This window comes from Equus przewalskii, unplaced genomic scaffold (genome assembly GCF_037783145.1).
Source record: "Equus przewalskii isolate Varuska unplaced genomic scaffold, EquPr2 ChrUn-13, whole genome shotgun sequence".
NCBI lineage: Eukaryota > Metazoa > Chordata > Mammalia > Perissodactyla > Equidae > Equus > Equus przewalskii.
In genome coordinates this window covers 3,782,506-3,805,039 of record NW_027228750.1, presented here as the reverse complement: position 1 = coordinate 3,805,039, position 22,534 = coordinate 3,782,506, and the positions used below count along the sequence as shown (strand labels likewise).

The 22,534-nt window shown below is 37.9% G+C and overlaps 1 protein-coding gene across 2 annotated transcripts in view; it reads left to right on the top strand.

Moving 5' to 3' along the window:
- The window catches only part of SLC22A15 (solute carrier family 22 member 15), a 110,972-nt gene that overhangs the window by 73,448 nt on the left and 14,990 nt on the right, over nt 1–22,534 (top strand). The window lies entirely within an intron of this gene.

The window sequence follows — 22,534 nt, the reverse complement described above, 5'->3', positions numbered from 1 at the left end:
AATGAGCAAATAAAATACAAGAAATACACAAGAAGCAAATGAAAGTTCCCGGGGCAATGCTTAAGTGAATGTAATCTGGACAGGCATTTTTGTGGAGGTCAAATTGATGAAGATAGTTTTAGTAGATGTAAGTTCTTCACAACAACATTGAGAATTGTCACTATTACATCAGAATTAAAATACAGCTTTCCAATAGGACTTACTCCTCCATTACAAGTTCTTATTAGATCATTGGTTCTTAAATTGGAAAGATATCTATAAAAGATTTTTTAACTAAATAAAATGCAGGTATTTTGGCCTCTTATGAATTTAATAAAGAGTCACAAAACATAAGCCTTTTCTTTTGTTCTTACAGAATGTGTCAGGATATATAGTAGCATCCTTGACAAATTGGGCATGTATAGAATCTGCTAGAACTTATGGGTGGTGTGTGGGACAGTGGCTGTAGTGAAGTTTGGAAGTCATAGGCACAATAGATAACTATAAAAATATTTTTAGAGAGAGAAAAATGCAAAGATAATGCATTGTTGAAAAATTCATCTATGCAGTACATAAAGAAGAATAAGATCTTATGATTACCTCAGTAGATACATAAAGAGTATTTGGCAAAATTCAACACCTACTTAAAATAAAAGCTATTAGCAGTCAAGGAATGAAAGGAAACTTCCTTAGCAAAATAAGGGATATTGTAGTCCATACAGCGAATCGGTACACAGTGTCTCTTCACCTTCCTGGTACCTTGGGCTTCAAACTTTCTTGATCTTGACCCACAATAGGAAACGTTTTTTCATGTATTTTCTCTCTATATCCCTCTCTCTGTCTTTTTCTTTCTCCTCTCCCACCTGACAAATATGTGTATGTGTGTGTGTGTGTGTATATGTTTAAAAAATATATATGTACATAAATATAAAATTTTCATGGAACAATGCTTATTCTTGCTAGGCACACTGATAACTTATGATCTGTTCTATTTCATTTTTTTAAATGCTGTTTGTGACCCACTAAATGGATTTCATGACCCACCAATAGGTTGCAAGCCCTAGTTTGAAATCCACCATTCACCTCTGTGCTACAGAGGCTTTGAAGCTAAAATGTACATTTCCCAAAGTCCCTTGCAGCTAGCTTTCTAGGTGCAATTTAATTTCCGCCAGATACAGATGGAATTTGGAAGGTGTAGGCCCTGCTTGTGATGCGTCAGTTTTCTTCTGCTGGGTCCACACTGGTGGAGGCATTTGGTTTTGCTGAGGTAGTTTCAGCAGAGATGTTGATAGTCAGGGGCAATATTGATTAAAATCTGAAGATTGTAGAGACAATATAGATTGAACATAGATAGAACAAGATTTTAACATAGAACCTTGCAAAATAATTCTAGTACTCATATGGAAAAGTAAACATCCAAAAATATTCAAGACAATCTTGAAAAATAAGAGCAAGCAAAAGGGACTTGACTTCCCAGATATCGAAACTTACGAAGCTATAGTATTGGTGCAGCGATAGACAAGTAGATCAATAGAACATGATAGAGATCCCAGAACAAGACCAAACATATAACACAATTTGGCATTTTTTAAGGATGGCTTGACAAATCAGTGGGAAAAGAGAGAGATATTCAATTATTGATGTGGGAACTATTGGGTTTTCATATCAAAGAAAATAAATTTACCTCCTTTCTTCTCACCATAACAAAAATAGATTCCTAATTAATTGAAGACCTAAATGAAAAAAAGCAAAACTTTAAAACTATTATAAAATGATATAGGAGAATATTCTTATGACCTTGGGGCATAGATAGATTTCTTAGACAAGAAGTGAAAATCACACGATTTTTTTAAAAAAGATTGATGTGTTTGCCTACATCTAAACTTAGAATTTCCTTCTAGAGGACTAAACACACCACAAAGTTAAAAGCAATAGATTAGGAAAAAATACTTGCAATTTCTCTAAGAGACAGGGATTAATATCAAGAATATATCAAGAATTAGTACAAATCAGAAAGAAAAGTAATAGGAAAGTTTACCAAAAAATAGGAAAGCTAACAAAAAATATTAGGCAACTTACAGATGAAAAGATGTTCAGCCTCACTAGGGGATCAGAGAAATGCAAAATGAAACAACATTAAGGTATCATTTAGGGGCCAGTCCATGGCCGAGTGGTTAAGTTCTCTTGCTCTGCTGCGGCAGCCTCGGGTTTTGCCGGTTCGGATCCTGGGCACGGACATAGCACTGCTCATCAAGCCATGCTGAGGCGGCGTCCCACATGCCACAACCAGAAGGACCCACAACTAAAAATACACAACTATGTACCAGGGGGTTTTCGGGAGAAAAGGGAAAAATAAAATCTTAAAAAATATATATATATATCATTTAAAATCCATTAGATTGGGGAAAAAAGAATCATAAAATCAAATTTTGAAGATGTAAAGGAAAAGGAATTTACTTACGTCTGATAGAATTATAAATTTATTCATCAACTAGATTGTCAATAGCAAGTCAGGTTGAACATGTGCATATTTTATGATTCAGAATTCTGCTTCTTTGTATACATCATGGGACAGTTTTCAGATATTTTGACTATAACCCATTATAACAAAAAATGTTTTACACTGTGACACACACAGCATACACACCTACATACGTATCCATATATATAACCAAAGCAAAGTTTTGTGAAATAATACTTACCCTTACTATATACATTGCGTTGTGTTTTCTGTTCCATTTTGCTTTAAAATGAAAAGAATGCTCGTGAAGACACCTGAAAGTGATTTCACAATTCATAAGCCAATCAAAACATCCGGTTGGAAAAAGTGAAACCTAATACCTTTAACATTTGCCTTAGTACTTGCCTAGTGCACGTGCGTGCAAGGAGATGTGTGCAAAAATGTCCATTTTAGTTGTAGTAAAACAGTGAAATTAAATGCCTTCAGTAGGGAAATGTATAGAGACAATTTTATATTCATAGAATTGGAATGGAACAAGTGTTCTATGTATTGAGGTGGACAGATCTCAACAATGTTAAACAAAGTGTTGGCAAATTTTTGCTAGATCAAAGTCATTTCATGGTTAAATCCTTTAGTGAGTGACTGGAGCATTTGCTAATTCAAGTGATTCGTGCTTTTTCTGCTGTGCTTTACAGTCAAGAATATTGATATTCTGTTGCAAAATAAAGTTTCACTGTTATTCCTGCCCGGATGAAGAGTTATCCCTCTAGGTCTAAATTTCTCTTGAAGAAGAGCTTTGCATCTGTGGAAAACATTTAGACAATTTCTGAACTGAGACCCTAGAGCTCTGTAGTATAAAGCTTAGAAGAGATTACTTATTTATGGAAAAATGTCAAGGACAGATGTAGCCAAATCAGTATTAAAATAACTTCAGTGGAGAGCCCACAGAACAATGGATTTCAAATAGAATAGATTCTGATGGAATTGCCTAGCTTCAAAATATAACTTCAAGAAATTGATGAAATGACTGTGGAAAGTGGGCAAAAAATGCACGCTCAACTTGGAGAAGAGTTTAATAAATGAATGATTTCCCAACATGTGGGCAGAGCTTCCAGAAACCACAGAACAGAAGGCAGTATGCGGAAGGAAGCTCATTCATGCAGTCGACACAGATCAGCCTCCTGGTGCGCAGCACAGGCGAGGAGTGGATCCAGAGAGGTAAACAGGAGATACTCAGCACTGGGAGGTGTGTGAAAGTTTGGTGAATATCTGTCATGTCACATGATTAGGGTTTAAAAATCATTGAAGCTAAGCTATTCTTGCTGGTGACGATACAGGAGATTCATTTGCTTTCTACAGCCACTTTAATTATTATAGAGGCATTTCACCATATATGGGATATTTGCTTTCCTCTTTGCTATTGCAGATGGCATGCAACCATTTAATTACGTAGCAGAATCATGTTAGACTATGTGAATGTAAGAGAAGAGGGACTGGAACATGTTTACACTGTCTACAACTGGAGTGTGATCAACCGAACAACTTTGCTTCCCAACACCAATTGTTCAGTGGGTACTGAAGAAATACTGACAACATCAAGGATGGCATCTCACCACATTGCTGATCCTTTCTGAGGAAACAAAGATTGACTATCGTCAACAAATATTTTAAAGTCTCACATCATCTCCCTCCCCCCCAAATTTCCTTGATTATATAAAATAGAAAAATAGAGACCTGAAATGAATTATGTCTGTAATATGCTTGCCTCTAATGCAGCCTAGTTAGATTGCAGAAACTTACTTCTGAAGTTTATGGGGAAGAAACTTGGCAGAGAACAGCAGATTACTTTCAAATAATATTTTTCCCATACTATTTATTGTAATTCATTTTTCCATTATAGTTTCCTCTGAATAGCTGCTACAACCAAGGCAGAGGAGGATGAAGAATATTTTGCTTTTAAAGAATGGAAGTAGACCATTATTTTACACCATACACAAAAATTAACTCAAATGGATTAAAGACTTGAATGTGAGACTGAAACCATGAAATTCCTAAAAGAAAGCATAAGCAGGGTGCTCTTCTCTTTGACATCGATCTTAGCAGTATCTTTTTGAATATCCTGTCTCCCCAAGCAAGGGAAACAAAAGAAAAAATAAATAAATGGGACTACATCAAACTAAAAAGCTTCTGCACAGCAAAGGAAACCTTAAAAAAACCAAAAAGACAACAATTGGGAGAAGCTATTTGCAAATCATGTATCCAATAAGGTGCTATATTCAAAATATATGAAGAAATCATACAACTCAACAATAAAAACACAACCCAATCAAAAAATGGGCAAAGGATATAAACAGACATTTTCCCAAAGAAGATACACAGATGGTCAACAGGCACATGAAAAGATGCTCAATATCACTAATTATTAGGGAAATGCAAATCAAAACTACAATGAAATATCACCTCATGCCCATCAGAATGGCTATTATCAAAAAGACAAAAAATAAGTGTTGGAGAGGATGTGGAGAGAAGGGAACCCTCATGCACTGCTGGTGGGAACGTAAATTGGTGCAGCCACTCTGGAAAACAGTATGGAAATTCCTCAACTAATTAGAAATACCCTATGATCCAGCTATTCCACTTCTGAGGGTTTATCCAAAGAACACAAAAACACTAATTTGAAAAGATAACATGCACCCCTACGTTCATTGCAGCATTCTTCACAGTAGCCCTGACTTGGAAGCACCTAGATGCCCACCAAGGGACAAATGGGTAAAGAACATGTGGTACATATACACAATGGAATACTGCTCAGCCGTAAAAAAAGACGAAATCTTGCCATTTGTGATAACATGGATGGACCTTGAGGGTATTATGCTAAGCAAAATAAGCCAGACAGAGAAAGGCAAACACCATATAACTTCACTCATATGTGGAATATAAATGAACAAACACATAGGTAAGAAGAACAGATTGGCATTTACCAGAGGGGAAGGGGTTGGGGGGAGGGCAAAAGGGGTTAAAGGGGTGCACGTGTACAGTGACAGATGGCAACTAGACTTTTGGTGGTGAACACGAGCAATCTATATGGAAGTTGAAATATGATATACATCTGCAATGTATATAATGATAAGCCAATGTGTCCTCAATTTTAAAAAAAAAGTACTTTGTTTTTACAGGAAGAATGGCAGCAGAAAAGACCAGTGATTAGGAAATGCTGATCAAACTTTTCCATAAAGACTCCCAAGGACCTTTTTAGTGTACATAAGTAATAGGTGTTGTATTAGTTTCCTAATACTGTAACACAATTACCACAAACTTAGTGGCTTTAAACAACACAAGTTTATTCTATTGTGGTTCTGGAGGTGAGACTACAGAATGAGTCTCAAGAGGCTAAAATGAAGATCCGAGCAGGACTGGTTTCTTCTGAGTTCTCCAGGGAAAAATCCATTCCTTTTCTCTTGCAGCTTCTAGAGGCTGCAGCACTCCCTGGTCCTGGCCACATCCCTCTAATCTCTGCTTCCATGGTCACATAACCTTTTGAGTAGAAGTCTGATCTGCTGCCTCCCTCTTGTATGGACCTTTGTGGTTAGATCAGGCCCACCTAGATAACTCAGGCTAATCTCCTCATTGCAAGATCCTTACCTTAACAACATCTGTAAAGTCTCTTTTGCCATAAAAGATAACATTCACAGGTTCTGGCGATTACATGTAGATATTTTTGGGGGGCCTTATTTAACCTACCACAGGTGTCTAAAGTGTATATCATTAAAGGACCCTAAGTAGACAGGACCTGCTGGAGTCAGCAATGTATAATTGTAAGTTTGATGGAATAACCTAGTCATCATTGTGAGAAAGCAGACCCAGAGTATGGATAACAGCTTAAAATCTGCATTTATTATTGACCTTATTGGCCCAGTTGGCTAAGTCTAAAGTCTCCCAGTTATTGTTTCAAAGAGTAAACTGCTTACAAAAGAATCTAAACCTAGTAAGACTTTGTTTCTGAGTTTTACTTGTCACTGTATCTTAGCAGTTTCCAGCAGTTTTCTTATCAAAATCAGTTGTTATTACCTCTACCTTTGTTAAAGGTAGCATCCTATCCTAAAAACATCCTATATTTTTCCATTATAGCACTTATTGTATAATATAATAAGTGATGATGTCTTCCCTACTAGGCCATAAATTCTTTCTTTTCTCCTACTATACGTCAGCTCATTGCACCGGAATCAGTGTGTCATAGGCTTTCAGATATTTTTGACAGAATGCAAGAATATCTCACCACTTTTCCAAATGAGCTGTATTGCTGGATTGCGCTCAAAAGCAAACAAGGACTGTATCTTATTCATCTTAGTAACTCTAGGAACTAGCACAGTATTAGGGACACAGTAAGCATTTGATAAGTTTTTGAATAAATGAATGCCCAGACACAAGGCAGTCAAGATTGGCTTAACTGATCTATCAAGTAACGTACTCAAAATGGGTGCTCTTCCCCAAAATCAATTTGGGAAGTGGTCTATGGATTACTTAGCTCTGAAAAAGCTACTTATGGATAACTAGAAAGACCTTCATTCCACCTCAACCTTCTCATTCCCTAATCTCAGCATTTGTGCAGTTGGAGTTAGACTTAGAATACATTTAAGAGAGAAATGATCCCTTTTAACAAGGTTGAGATGTCTACCTTGAAAATGGAAGTAAGCAAAGAAAGATTGATTATTAAATAATAATCTTGTCCATGTATTTAGACTTTTTACAAAAGTGCCAATTATCCTGCTGAGTTGCAGAATAAATGAATTGGGTGATTTGTTGATTTGTTTTGAATGAGACGTCTCCGTACTCCCATAGAGAGGCAATCTACCTATGAAGGTACTCTTCGGAGGAATGTTTGGCATAACCATCAGTGTTTTAACATTCAGGTCTCCTAAAATAGTTCGTCTAATGGAAACAACATCTAAAAAGTTCAGAAATGCTCTCAATTTGATTCCAGGCATTTGAGGGATCACATTGAGAAAAAAAATCTTTAGGAGTTGGATCAATATTTAGATTTTTCTATTTGCTACGTAACTCAGAAGCTGGCTCTGGTGTGCTGGCTGAAAGAAGTCACCTTTGATTTATCAGAGGAATGCTTTGTAAGAGGAATGAGTAAATACCTGAAAACAGCTCACAGTAAAGCCTAAGGGGAAAGATGGACAATTAAGCTAGTTGAATTTATTTCTCCACCCTGCCACGTCCCAGAAGAAGCTATTTATTACTGAGTAAGTAGACTCCAAAACATCTTCAGCAGACACATTTTTCACAGTGGAAGAATTTATGATCTTCCCAATCCAGTCCATCAGGAGATGGATAAGGCTTGATAAGGATTTAGCTGATAAGGAGAATGACTAGATATAGGATTGAAGACCTGGGGCAGCAGCAGACAATTTTGGAAAAAAATTTCATCAAAGATCAAAATTCATGTTATTTTGGTCTTATGGAACAAAGTGTTTGAGTTAAGCAGAGGAATAGAATCATTAACAAGATTAATCGACACAGATGTCATAAAATGACATCCAATGAGAAATAGTGACACCTAGGCCTTGTATGTCTTTCAATTTCCTTTCAGGCATTTCAAACCACCCCAAACAGTTTCAAGTTTCTCCCAGGAAGAAGTGCACAACAGATCAAAAGATTTCCTCAACTAGTTTCTAGTGTTCAAGAGATTATTAGTGTTCAGGGGAAAGAAATCACATTTATTTATTCATCAAATATTTTGAGTACCTACTAAGTGCTGGGTCCTATTCTAGGTGCTGAGTTAAAAGAGTAAGGTATCGAGCATTGTTTTAAACAGTTTATATTCCTTGGCACATCCAATCCTCAGAAGAAAACTATGAAATGTGTACTATTGATTCCATTTTATGGATGAGAAAACTGAGGTTCTGGTTAAGTAACTTTCCCAAGACATGCAACTAATAATTGGCAAAGCCTGTATCTGACTTTAGAGGTCACTGCTTGAGTGATTATACTATATTTCTGTGATTCTTGAGGGGTTCTTGAATTTTAGCTAGGCCTTCTTCTTCCATGAGCTGTTTGATGATAATAATGACGATGGTGATGGTAACTACCACACATTGAGTACCATGCACCATGTCATTGTGTTAAATACATCCTATAATTGTGTCATATAATGCTCACAACAACTCTGCTAGGTAGGTTTATAATCCCTGCTCGGTTCATGAAAACAATGAAGCTCAAAGGTATTACATAATTTTCTCAAGGTCACAACTAGTTGTAAGTGGCAGAGCTAAGTTTAGATCCCATTTGTCTCATGCCGAGGTCCATGCACTTAATTATCCCTTCCGACCTCCTCCTGTGAAAGAGGGTTAATTCAAGAGAAGAGGGGACACTTCTGTTTCAAAGACTATTGGAAATGGCTCCAACTTCTCCCTGGCTTTTGGGACAAGAACAGTGAATTGAGAAGAATAGATACCGGAATCCTTATGAAGCCAAGGCTCAGACATTTTGATTAGGCTCCTTGTGGACGCAGACCATTTTAAGAAGGATTCTAATTAATTGATGATTCTCCCTGTATTTTAGAACCATTGAAATTTTTTTCCCCAGAATTAAATCAGTGGAGGAATACATTTGTCAGTCAATAATACGGATTGAGAAGCTTGTCAATATTCAGACTCCTCATTAGTGGACCAGGTCCAGTTATGATCTCATAGAGAAGGTGGAAAAATTCTTCTACATATCTCTGGGGTGCCCTTTGGGATTACTTTCATTATTCACTCTAAGGCAACTATTAGCCTGCCATTCCACGAGGTACATTCAAGAAAAATTCACTGACGGCCTACTGGGCCCCAGGTGTTGGTATGCTTGGAGTTGTCAGTGGTCAGTGAGGTGGGTTTCTCAAGCTGTGAGTCCTCCCAGAGTCTTTGACCTAAATGGGATATGGGAGGCTGAAGTATTACAAAGGTGAAAAGGCCTTGGTGAAATTAGAGAGAACCTCTGGGATCCAAGTTTGGGAAACTGGCTAATAACAGAAATGGATTTCTTTTTCAAGGAAAACTTTCTTGACAAGGGAAATCTCAGGCTGAGGCTTCTGCTAGTGATCTCAAGGAAGTCTAAGTCACATAACTTCTAAGCTGTCCCTCACCATATGCTTTTAATTATGCCAATAATTAGAATTAACTATCAAGCTAACACCTGTTATCTGGGGACAGGAAGCTTGTTGCCTTCAGCAAAGGGACAGATAAGCATTTCCTCTTGCAAATACTCTCTCTCCTTATCAGATTAGCCATATATCAAAGCCCAGAGCAAATGACCAGGCCTTCCCAACTGCCACCAATTTTCTTTCACTTTCCTCATTAAACTTGTTTATTTGATGCTTAATAACTTTTAGCTTTGAAGTAGTTCAGAATATTTCCAAAAGATATTTTAAGTACTCTCTGAAGTCTTTACAATATCACATGAACATGGTTTTAGAATCAGGGAGACTCATTCTCATTTTCCTTTAACATGAAATGTTAATTATACCATCTTTGTTAAGAGATGTAATATATCTTATACTCCTTATAAGAGGGCTTCAATAAATTATATCACTTAGGAACTGCCAAAGATTTTAAAACAAGGATTTAATACACACATTGAAGAAAAGTATTTAAAGAAAAAGGGAACTCTCATGATGCCGTATTTTTTCCAAAAATAGAATTGGTATGGAATGTTTCAAAAAAAACCATATTTTCACCAATCCACTTCATTTACCAACTAATAGTGTAACTGAGGAAGTATGACATTTATAAGACCATTTCCCTCTTTGTTATCCTTGAAGATCTGTCATTTCTACAGAGGAATGCCTGTAAATTTCCTTCCCTATCTCCCTTCCCACTTTTCTCAGGAATCCCAGGTTAGGGAGGAGGCAGTAGCCAGCTTCCTGGTGGGAGGAGGAGAATGATTATTAAAAAACCACTTCCTCTAGCCCTGGATAACAGAGCTTCTCTCTTTCTCTTTTGGAACCAACTTGGAGGGGTAAGTGTGGTGAGAGGTAATTGGGGAGTGAGTGTGTGTGTGTGTGTGTCTGTGTCTGTGTGTCTGTGTGTGTTCCCTCTAGAGTTCTACAAGGTAACTAGGGAAAGGAAGCCAGGAGCACTTGTTGCACCATTCTCTGGGCCATGAGGGAGAGAGAATGGTCCTTGATTCTTTCTGGCTGCAGGTGTGCTCAGGAAAAAATATGAGCTGGCCGGAATGTCATCTGTGTTTATATCATGGAAACCCAAGGGGGTCTTAGGTGAATGAACAGGAAGCAAATTTAATTATGCATTATACATACCACCCTTAAAGTTGATGGACGGGTCACATTGTTTTAAGGACAAAAAAAATATTGCCACGTTCACTTTTATCTAGTTGTTTACATGAGTTCTATCCTTTGCCCTTTTCCTTTTCCACTTTACGTACTCTCCCTGAGCAATCTCAACATCATTTACTCTGAATATTGTTTTATTATTTGTATTACTAATTTTTCTAATTGTAAAAATAGAAGTATGTTTATTGTAAAAAAAAAATCAGACAGTGAAAAAAAGCTAACATGGAAAATAAAAATTAGATGCAATCCCACCACCCAGAGAAAACACTTCCTGACTTTTTCTCCATGGATAGGTAATGTTTCGTGACCTGCTTTTTTTCTGATTTGTCAGTATATCGTGAACATTTTCCTGTTATTAAATATTCTTTTACTATATTATTCTTAAAGTCTTCCATAATATGCATGTATTATAACATATTAGCCAATGTCCAATTGTTAGATGTTTAGATACATCCACATTAGATATTTAATTTATGCCCATTTTGTCCTATTATGAAAATATTCCATATTTTCTCTGCCTCATTTTTTATGAGCACTTGATAAGATTATCCACGTTTCTGTTTTATTTTCTGCCTACTTGATCTATCAAGGACTAAAAGAGGTATGTTAAAACTTTCTACCACCATTGTGTTTTTGCCAACTTCTTTTTGTACTTCTAGTAGTTTATGCTTTATATGAATATTTTTAATGTTAGTAATGGTACGAAAGGATTCTTACTTGACCATTACATCTTGATAATGTCTATTAAAAATAGCAGAAAGTTTAAATTATTGTATTCTTTCTGAGAGTCTATAAGGAAGTTTAACTCATTGACGTTTATTATCATAAGTGATATTTTAGGCTTCTGTCAACTAACGTTTTCTGGCTTGTATGTTTCCTTGCTATATATTCTATATTTTCTGTCTTTTCCTATATGGATTGTGGGTTTTTTTTCTTGTGGTAAAATATGCATAGCATAAAATTTGCCATTTTAACCGTGTTTAAGTGTCCAGTTCTGTGGTATTAACTACAATCACACTTGTAGAACCGTCGCCACCATCCATCCCAAGAACATTTTTCATCTTCCAAAACTGAAACGCTATCTGTTAAACACTAAACCCCTATTCTTCCTCTCTCCAGCCCCTGGGAACCACTATTCTACTGTCTGACTATGAATTTGACTACTTCGGGTAACTCGTACAAGTGGAATCGTACAATACTTGTCCTTTTGTGACTGGCATATTTCACTCGGCATAATAGCTTCAAGATTCATCCATGTTGTAGCATGCATCAGAATTTCCTTTCTTCCTAAGGCTGCATAATAGTCCATTGTATGTATATACAACATTTTGTTTATCCATTCATCTGTTGATGGATACTTGGATTGCTTTCACCTTTTGGCTATTGTGAATAATGCTGCTATGAACATGGGTGTACAATATCTTTTTGAGTCTCTGCTTTGATTTCTTTTGAGTATATATCCAGAAGTGGAATTGCTGGACCATATGGTAATTATATGTTTAATTTCTTGAGGAGTTGCCATCCCATTTTTCACAATGGCTGCACTATTTCATATTCCTAGCAACAATGCACAAGGGTTCCAATTTCTCTACGTCCTTGTCAACATTTGTTATTTTCAGATTTTTAAATTATAGCCATCTAATGGGTATGAAGTGGTATCTCATTGTGGTTTTGATTAGCATTTCCCTAACTATGAGTGATGGTGAGCATCTATTCATGTGCTCATTGGCTATTTGTAGATCTTCTTTGGACAAATGGCTATTCCTTTGCCCATTTTGTAATTGATCTGTTTGGTTTTTTTGTTGTTTAATTGTAGTTCTTTATATATTCTGTATATCAATTCCTTACCAGATATATGATTTGCAAATATTTTATCCCATTCTGTAGGTTGTCTTTTCATTTTCTTGATAATGTCCTTTGATGCAAAATTTTTAAATTTTGATATAGTCCAACTGATCTATTTTTTCTTTTGTCACCTATACTTTTGATGTCGTATTCAAGAAATCATTGCCAAATCCAATGTCATGAAGATTTTCCCCTATGTTTTTTGCTAAGAGTGTTCTGGTTTTAGTGTTTCCATTTAGGTAATTTATCCATTTTGAGTTAATTTTTGCATACTGTGTAAAGTAGGGGTCCAACTTAAATCTTTTACATGTGGAAATCCAATTGCCCCTACATGATTTTCAATAAATTTTTCAGGATGGCTATCCAGTTGTATGCTTTCTAAATTCTAATATAGCTGAGAATTTTTTTGCTGTCTTCATGATGAATAAGAACATTTTCTCCCCAAACTTTGTCAACTTGCTTGAAGTCAGTCTGTCATTTATTGCAGTAGAATAATCTGAAGTCACTCCATTTTTTGCTCCTTTTTAGGTTATTTTTTCCCATCCTGGATGTTGGTAGAATTCTTTGTTTATCATTTAAACTGTAAAGATGTGTGGGGCCAGCCCCGTGGCCGAGGGGTTAAGTTCGAGCACTCCACTTTGGCAGCCCAGGGTTTTGCCAATTCGGATCCTGGGTGTGGACATGGCATTGCTCGTTAGGCCATGCTGGGGCGGTGTCCCACATGCCACGGCTGGAAGGGACGCACAACTAAATATACAACTATGTATTGGGGGGATTTGGGGAGAAAAAGCAGAAAAAAAAAAAAAGATTGGCATGGTTGTTAGCTCAGGTGCCAGTCTAAAAAAAAATTAAGTAAGTAAATAAATAAATAAATAAATTGTAAAGATTTGCTTGGACATGTCTAACTAATCTTGTCTCTTCATTTCTGTTGCATGGAGCCTGTGAGTCCTTCATTCTCTGGATTCAGGTCTTTTTTCGTGGAAGGAAAGCTTTCTTCTATTTTTTGTTTAATTATTGATCCTGTTCTGTTTATTCTGATTTCTTCTCAAGGTGCACAGATTTTCCATGTGTTGGGTGTCCATTTTCTTTTCTTCGTGTCTATCACTTTCTCATCATTGTAATATTTTTGTCCTTTTCCTTTGCATTAGAGGAGACTGCTCAAATATGTTCACATGATTGACTTGACTTTTAGTGATTCAGATTCTTCTCTTTCTGTTTTTAACTCTATTTTAAATTCATTTTTGAGTATTATTTTTCACACTCTCCTTCTTTAATTCTGTTCAGCCAGATACCTCTTTGTCTGTTGCCTTAGAGTGTCGTTGTTCACATTTTATTTAATCAATTCCATGTTTTCTTGAATTTTATATGCACCATGAAAGCAGAAACTGCCTAAGTCTTCTTTCTTATGGTAAATCCTTTCATAAATATCCTCATGCCCCACGTCTTGAATGATGCTTTTCCTCTGTGTATTTAGGTTATATAATATTTTCACAAGCCCGTGTTAATTATTAACTGATTCGTGAAGCAAAAAGACAAATCCAGTCCTGACGCTTGCCAGCAAATTTGTTGGATTCTTATTGGATCCCCTCATCTGGATGCTATTAGAACTTACTCCCTGGATGTTGACTTTGGTAGATGGTTGATAAAGTTTAGCTGACTGATTCAGTGTCCCAGGACCTGCTGGGAGTGGGGACAGAGCTGGGGCTGCAGTCTCTTCTGGCAGGGGAAATTTGTCTCCTCTAGGCTTGGTGAAGTCTCTGAACCAGGGCCTGCTTTGCTGAGTTTAATTTTCTGTCTGTCTTGGCTGCCATCCCAGATGGTCAATGTGGCTATCTCGGGGTTCTTACTCATGTATTCTCCCAGCTCTAGCAGGATCACTGTCTGGCTGGGCTTCGTCTCATCTAGGGACTTCCAATGCCATAGCTTCTGAGACTGGTGCCCAGCAACTGAGAACTGGGAGAGGTGAAGCACCTGTTCTTTTTCTGATTTCTTTAGGTGGAAGTTTAAGTTATTTACTCGAGACCTTTCTTTGTTTTTAAATATGCATTTAGAGCTATAAATTTCCCTCTAACCACTGTTTCATCTGCATCCCTAAGTGTGGGTATCTTGTGTTTTCATTTTCATTCATTTCAAAGTATTTTCTAATTTTCCTTGTGATTTCAATTTTAGCCTGTTTGTTATTTAGGAAAGTATTGCTTAATTTGTGCATATTTGTGACTTTCCCAAATGTTTTACCGTTACGGATTTCTAACTTCATTCTATTGTGATTGGAGAACATACTTTGCATGACTTCTGTCCTTTTAAAATTATTGAGGTTTGTTGTATGGTCATGCCTATGGTCTCTCCTAGGGAATGTTCCAGGCGCACTTGAGAAGAATGTGTTGTGCTGTGGTTAGGTGAGTGTTCTGTAGACGTCTGCTAGTCTGCGTGGTTACAGTGTTGATCAAGTCTTCTGTTTCCTTGCTGATCTTATGTCTAGTTGTTCTAGCCATTATTAAAAGTGGGGTATTGGATTTTCAATTATTATTGTTGAATTGTCTATTTTCCCCCTGAATTCTGTCAGTTATTGCTTCATTTAGATTGAGTTTTTGTTGTTAGGTGTGTGTATATGCTTACATTGTTATATCTTCTTAATGAATTGAGCCTTTTATTATTTTAAAATATCCTTTTTTGTCTTTGGTAACAATTTTTATCTTAAAGTGTATTTTGCCTGATATTGGCAATATTGTCTGATATCACTCCAGCTCTCTTTTGGTTATTGTTTCTTTTTCCATCCTTTTACTTTCAACCCATTTATGCTTTTGAATCTAAAATGTGTCTCTTATAAACAGCATAGAGTTGGATCATGGTTTTTAAAGAATTTATTCTGAAAATCTCTGTTTTTTTAATTAGAGTGCTTGATCCATTTACTTTTGATGTAATTACTGATAAATTAGGATTTACATTTGCCATTTTGCTATCTGTTTTCTACATATCTTATGTTCTTTTTGTTCCTGTGTTCCTCCATTACTGCCTTCTTTTTTGTTAGATAGATATTTTCTAGTATACCTTTTTAATTTCTTTGTCATTTCCTTTCCTATATATTTTTGACATTTTCTTAGTGGTTGCCCTGAGGATTACAATTAACATATTAACTCATACCAATCTAATTCAGATTGATGCCAACTTAACTTGAATAATATTCAAAAACTTTTCTCCTATATGGTTCTATTCCTTAACCCCCCTCTTTTGTGCTGTTATTGTCATACAAATTACATCTTTATGCTGTGTCACCGTCAACACAGATTTATAATTATTGCTTTATCAAGTTATCTTCTAAATCAGATAGGAGAAAAAAGAGTTAGAAACAAAAATACACACTTATACTCTTTTATATTTACCTGTTTAGTTACCTTTACTGTTGTTCCTTCTTTTTTTATGTGTATTCAAGCTACTGTCTAGTGTCCTTTCATTTTAGCTTGAAGAACTCCTTTAAATATTCCTTGTAGGGTCAGTCTGCTAGTGATAAATTCTATCAGTTTTTGATTATCTGTGAATATCTTAATTTCTTCGTATTTGAAGGATAGCATTGCTTGATATAGAATTCTTGGTTGACAGTTGCTTTTCCTTTCAGCACTTTGTGCGGCCATACCTCGGAGATATTGTGGGCTCAGTTTCAGACCACTGCAATAAAGAAAATGTCATCCCCCTGCTCCCTGGCCTCCATGGCTTCTGATAAGAAGTCAACTGTGAATCTTATTGAGAATTCCTTGTACGTGATGAGTCCCTTCTCTTTTGAGGCTTTCAAGATTCTCTCTTTGTCTTAGTTCTTCAGCAGTTTGATTATGATATATCTAGGTGTGAATCTCCTTGAGTTTTTCCTACTGAAGTTTATTGAGCTTCTTGGATGTATAGAATAATGTTTTTCATCAAATTTAGGAATTTTACAAATGTTCTTTCTGCCCCTTTTTCTCTCTCTCTTCTTCTTCTAGGAATCCTGTAATGCAATTATTGGTATACTTGACTGTGTCCCACATGTCTCTGAGGCTCTGCTAATTTTTTCTCATTGTTTTTTTCTTTCCGTTCATCAGACTGGATGATCTCAATTGACCTATCTTTAAGTTTGCTGATTTTTTCTTTTTCCTGCACAGATCTGATATTAATCCCCTGTAGTGGATTTTTCTTTTTAGTTATTATACATTTCAACCCCAGAATTTCTATTTGGTTCCTTTTTTTTTTTTTTAAAGATTTTATTTTTTTCCTTCTTCTCCCCAAAGCCCCCTGGTGCATAGTTGTATATTCTTCGTTGTAGGTCCTTCTAGTTGTGGTATGTGGGATGCTGCCTCAGCATGGTTTGATGAACAATGCCATGTCCACACCCAGAATTCGAACCAATGAAACACTGGGCCGCCTGCAGCGGAGCGCACGAACTTAACCACTTGGCCACGGGGCCAGCCCCTATTTGGTTCCTTTTTATAATTTCTTTTTCTTTATTGATATTCTCTATTTGATAGGACGTTGTTCTCATACTTTCCTTTAGTTCTTTGAATATATTTAAGATAACTGATTTCAAGTCTTTGTATAAAACATCTAGTGTCTGGGTTTCCTCAGGGACAGTTTCTATTGATTGCTTTTTTTCTTGTGTATGTGCCATCATTGCTTGTTTCTTTACATGTCTCATGATTTTTTTGTTGAGAACTAGACAGCTTAAATATGTAACATGGCAACTGTGGAAATGAGATTCCTCCCCTCCCCAGGGTTTGTTGTTCTTTCTTTTTGTTATAATTATTGTTGCTTTCTTAGTGACTTTTCTGAACTAATTCTGTAGTTTATGTTCTCTGTTGTGTGTGGCCACTGAAGTCTCTGCTTCTTTAGCTTAGTGGTCAGCTAATGACTGGACAGAGATTTTCTTAACCACTTGGAACCAATATGCTTCCCAGCCTTTGCCAAGAGACTCTGTTTTGTGTTGGGGCATGCCTTCAACAAACTGCTAGACAGTTTACAGTTCTGCCTTAGCATTCACTTCCTGCATGTGCAGAGCCTTAAGTCAGCCAGCTGTGACAGCTTAGGGCCTTCTCAGGTCTTTCCTGAGTATGTGTACAGCACTGGGAATGTGCATAACCCTACACATGGGGATAGCCTTCTAGAGTCTTAGAAATATATAGGAGCTTCCAAAGCCCCTATGAACGTCTCATTTGCCACCTCTTAGTCTTAAGCTTTTTGGCTGGTTTACTGTTTACCCCAACAATTATCTACCTCTTCAGCCAGCCATGAAGTTAAACAATTGACTGTAATTGTTTTGACAAATGCCATTAGGGAAAAGTCTGTACTGGGGGAGCTCTGAGTCAGGTCACATATAGACAGCAGGTGAGGTTTCCCAGGGGTCTACTGGCTGGATCAAATAATTCTCTGAGAAGGCAGCTTTGGAGGAGCTCCAACCCTGTTCTGCTTCCTCGGGTGACTGCCAAGCTGCTGGTTTTCACTGTGAGTGTGGGCTGTTGATTTTCAAGGCTACTGTGAAGCTGGAGAGTGAAATATGGGAAAGGTTGAAACACCACAAAGCTTGCTCTTCTGACTGAGATTCAGCTGGTTTTCTTGAATAAATACTCCCTGGATTGCTGCAAGCCTTTGGTTAATTTCCTGATTTCTGGAAAAAGTTGATTCTATCCATTTTTGCCAGTTTTCTCATTATTTTTATGGAGGAGAGAATTTTGGAAGATCTTTGCTCTGCCATTTTCACTGCCATGACTTGCTTGCATGCCTTTCAACCAGCTACTTTCTTTTCCCGAGCACCCTGCCCTTCCTAAATGCCCGCATGCATCCTTTTCACCTTTTGAGACTCAGTCGAAATGTTCCTTCTCTAGGAGGTTTTCCTTAACCTGTCGGGCAATGTTGATTTCATTTGCTTTAGCACCATCAATGGTCTTGCTCATAATTATTACCATTGTACTTATTATCACTCTGTATTGCAATCAAGTGTCTATGTCTTTCTCATCATTAAAATGGGCCCTTTTTGCTTCTCTTCCATGAGTTTGCAACTCTTCAGTGTGGTGCCATGTTTAACATAAAGAAAAGTGTTATCAATGTTCTACAGCTTAACTTAAATGTGCACAGCTATCCTGAGAGACTTTACTTAAGGCTTTAAAGTAGAAAATGCAAAATCCACTTATCAAGAGATTAAAACCAAGTTATTAATAGGCCTACAAATGGCAGACAGATTTGTCAGTTATGTGTTCTTTCATCAACCTTACATAGCAGCCTTTCTGGGAGTAGTTGGCTCTTAGCCAATTGAGGATTGTAAACTATATGAAGCATAATTACTATGTTCCCAGCCTGTGAATAAAAGCTATTATAATTCTCTTGTTAGCCAGCCCTAGTAGTCTAGTGGTTAAAATTTGGCACTCTCAGCACTGCGGCCCGGGTTTGTTTCCCGGTCAGAGAACCATACCACCTGTCGGTCGGTTGTCATACTGTGGTTGCTGTGATGCTGAAAGCTGTGCCAGCAGCATTTCAAATACCAGCAGGGTCACCCATGGTGGACAGATTTCATCGGAGCTTCCAGATTAAGATAGACTAGGAAGAAGGAAATGGCTACCCACTCCCCTAAAAATGTGCCATGAAAACTCTATGAATAGCAGCGGAGCATTGTCTGATACAGCGCTGGAAGGTGAGAGGATGGCGCAAAAAGACCGGGCAGGGTTCCACTCTGCTGTACACAGAGTTGCTAGGAGTAAGAATCGACTCAACAGCACTAACAGCAATTCCCTTGTAATTACAGCAATGGCTTCTTACATCTTTAACTGGGTCATCTCGATTAACATGAAATATTAAGATATTTTGGCTTAGGAAGCCTCTAAGGTAGTTAATCAAAAGAAGTTGTGTTGAGTTGTACTGGGCACCCAAGCTAATGTACTGCAGACGTGGTTGGCCTGTATGCCATTTCTTTCATTTCCTTTTTGATAGGACCTTTGTGTGATTAATTTTCTTCCCAGTGTCATTCAATATTGTCTTTTATTTTAGATCATTTTAGCCACATTTAATGATTGAGGTATAGTTAGACTAAGCTGGGAGGCCTAGGTTTTATGTAATATTGAAGACGAAACCGGAATCTAAGCAGTCCTTGGTGCCAAAAGTCCAGGAGCACTTGGATCACTCCAGTACTAATGACTGGCTACTCCATGTTGTAATATGGCAAGAATTTAGCTAGAAACAAGATGATTATTTGAGATAAAGCCACATGAGCTGGGAATGAAGGCTTAGTGTTAACTTCTTGGTTGATAGCGTTCTGGCAGTTTATGGCTGATAGGGGTTGTCATGGTGATGAGAGAGAATGAATCGGGAAGTGGCTGTGATAGGCATGACTGTGGAAGAAGGGGACTTAAGCTGCATGTCCTTTGTTAATAGTGCTTTGTTCTATACTTCCTCTGAATAGGGTTGAAAAATCATGTTGCCTTTCCTGATGCTATTGTGCAAAATGAGGACAGTAAAAGTATCCTACAGTTCTGCAAATCACACTTGTCGCTATCTTTACTCCATTTTCCCATGACCCCAAGGAGGCTTAGATACTGAGGCAGAGACTGGGTAGCAAAAAAATTTCGGTGTTTATCTGATGAGTTTAGAAATTAAAGCCAAATGTAAAAGACATTTCAATTGGTACCTGTCATTTGGCACTGTGTTCCACTAAGGTTTGTTTTGTTTTGTTAGGAAATGTTTAATAATAAAGTCTCATTGATGTTTAGGTATAAAACTTCATTCACTTATTTTCTATTCTTTCTTGTTATTGTTGTTTTGTCTGGACGGCTTGACCTTGACCACTTTTATTGAAGGGGCGCCTGCCCAAAAGGCTGAATTTTGTTTTCTAAACATTGGTAGTAGATGATAAACTGCCATAGACCAATGGTAAAAAGCCATGTTTTCCTTGGCATTTTGTTTTCTTAATCATGTTTCAAGAACAAATATTGTGGTTTCCGCACAATTGTAGTAAAACAGAGCAGTGGGGTCTCAGTGTTCGTTTTGGTGAGATGCCTCCAGCGTGCACTTTGAGAGGTTTTACCATTCTCAGAGGAAGGACAGGATATTATCTCTAATGCAGCTTTTGTGGGCTTTCTTGGTTTCCTGAAGTCCTGAGGAAAAGCTCAGAAGAAAGCTTTTACTTTAGCAGATTCCTAATTTGCATGGCTAAATTGAGAACTTTGTGTCATCAAGACTGATCCTCAGGGGCTGGCTCCATGGCTGAGTGGTTAAGTTCACGCACTCCACTGCGGCGGCCCAGGATTCGGATCCTGGGTGCGGACATGGCGCCATTCATCAGGCCACGTTGATGCGGCGTCCCACATCCCACAACTAGAAGGACCTGCAACTAAGATGTATAACTGTGTACAGGGGGGTTTTGGGGAGATAAAGCAGAAAAAAAAAAAAAGACTCATCCTCAGGAGACTCATTTGAAAAGTACCTGCTAGACCTCCTGAGCAAAAATCGTAGAGGGGGAGGTGGAGTGGTGGAATAGTCAGCTTCCTATGGCCCTAGGGTTGGAACTCCTGAGTAAAGACGAAAGACAAAGCTGCCCCAGCTTCTGGTGGAGGTGGGAGGAGTAGCAGAAGCATGTCCAGGAAAAGCAAGAAACTCACCCTTCAGAAGATGCCAGCTGAAAGGTTGTTCCCCTTCCTGGGGCAACTGGTTGACTGATGGTAGCGAGTGCAACAAAGAGTGGAGCCACTAAGATGTCTCTCTGTCTAGCTCTGGGAAATCCAAGTGAGTTCTTCAACAGAGGTGTCTTAGTCTGCTAGGGCTGCCATGACAAACCCCACAGGCTGAGTGGCTTGGACAATGAAATGTAGTTTCTCACATTCTGAAGGCTAGAAGTCCAAGACCAAGGTGTCAGCAGGGTTGGTTTCTTCTGAGGCCTCTCTCTCAGGCTTGCAGATGGCCACTTTCTTGCTATGTTCTCACATGGTCTTTCCTCTGTGCCTACACCTTCTTGGTGTCTCTTCCTCTTCTTGTAAGGAGTAGGATTGGATTAGGGCCCCACTCAAATGGCCTTATTTTAACTTCATTACCTCTTAAAAGGCCCTGAAAACAAATATAGTCACTTTCTAAGGTATTGGGTGTTAGGAACTCAACATATGAATTTAGCGGGGACATAATTCAGTTCATAACAGGAGGGGCCAGTAAACCATCCCCCCTCCACCAGTGGAGGACAGAGGTGGGGGAAGCCCACAAAAGGACCTGTAATTTACTCAACAACTATGACCCATCTAAGTATCATCAAAAGAGCTGAAGTGCAGTCCAAAGAACTGAAACTTCTGGAAAGGTTGGGACATTTGACCCATTTTTCTTTCTTCCAGAGTGCAGTGGAAGGTGACAGCAGCAGTGGGCATGATGTAAGAGAGAATGCAAATGTTCCCGGGGAAACCAAGGGTTATCAACATATCAAATCAGTCAGAGATCTGTTGAACATGCAAGAGAGTAATGAGAGGTGTAAGACATAATCCCTGATATCAGAGAGCACAAAATCTCATTTAAGCACAGATAGGAACATGTGGAAAGCTGTTAACGCAGAGAAATGATTCAAGCAGTTACCGAGCTTTTCTTGAGATCTCTATGTGCCCAGCACTGGGAAAGGCACTTGGAATTCATTGGTGAGTCAAACAAACCTTGTCCCTGACCTCTTGTGGCTTCTGCTCCAGCGAGGAAGACAGACCTTGGTCCTACAGCCACACAGATGATTTCAAACTGTGATAAGTGCTCTGAAAGCAAAGGACAGTGGGACAGGATCCAGTGGGATGAAGAGAACTGATTCTGATCCATCTCAAAGGAACTCTGAGGAACTGACAAGTAAGCTGAGCCTCAAGGATAAGGAAGGATTACTCAGGCAAAGAATCAGAGGAATGTTGTTTCCGCAAAGGCCATGGTGCGTGCTAAAGCCATAAGCAAAA